Source organism: Palaemon carinicauda, chromosome 34, assembly GCF_036898095.1.
Source record: "Palaemon carinicauda isolate YSFRI2023 chromosome 34, ASM3689809v2, whole genome shotgun sequence".
In the NCBI taxonomy this organism is placed as follows: Eukaryota; Metazoa; Arthropoda; class Malacostraca; order Decapoda; family Palaemonidae; genus Palaemon; species Palaemon carinicauda.
Genome location: NC_090758.1, coordinates 75,926,686 through 75,927,513, shown reverse-complemented (window position 1 = coordinate 75,927,513; position 828 = coordinate 75,926,686).

Sequence of the window (828 nt, the reverse complement as noted above, 5' to 3'; positions counted from 1 at the left end):
AATAGGGAGACGAAGTCTGACTTCACATTACCACGCGCTGGTTCACAGCAACAGTTTCAGTCGCTCACAGGCCTAGGGCTTTAGCGGCGTTGTATAGCCACACTTTAACTTGACTTTTTCAGTCATTATCCCATTTGAATAGGAAAAGGACAGTATGTGATCTGAAATGTAGTGGTTTTCACCATGCTTTACATATTTCTTTATCTGAGTAGTAAGAAATCAACTGTATTATGCTGAAAGCAGCCATCCCCAATAAGGATACTTCCCAAAAGTGTTTACGCTTGAACCAGGGGAGCCGTTGCCATGGTAACTGATGTCACGACTTCGACTCCCTTTTTGGTTCTGCGTACCAAAGGGCCTCTGTACGCATGGTCTTTCTGTGCACTTATATCTATGTACTTTCGTACTGCACAAAACATTGTTTTACCAAATCCAAGGGGTTTCGTGAATGCATGGGTAAAATTGGCAGAGTATTGTAGGCCTACACCTAACAAGATTAAGAACAATTGATATAGGCAGTTGCTCTCCATTGTTTTATCCAAATCCAAAGGGTTTGGTGAATGCAGTGGTGAAATTGGCAGGGTTTAGTGCCCCTAGCAATATTAAAAACGACTAATAAAGGCAGTTAAAGTATATTGCTCTCAGCTCAGTGAGTCTGCAAAATTGTCTTGTCCAATATTTTGGTGGTGCGATTGTGCGTTTTTCAAAATACAGATCTCTAAGTCCTTAGGCTTTGGATAGTGGATAGTTACCTTTCTCATCTGGCCAGTCAGCATGTTTGCTTTTAAATCGTCTTACTCATAATCCGGTAAAAGTGAAATCCATAAG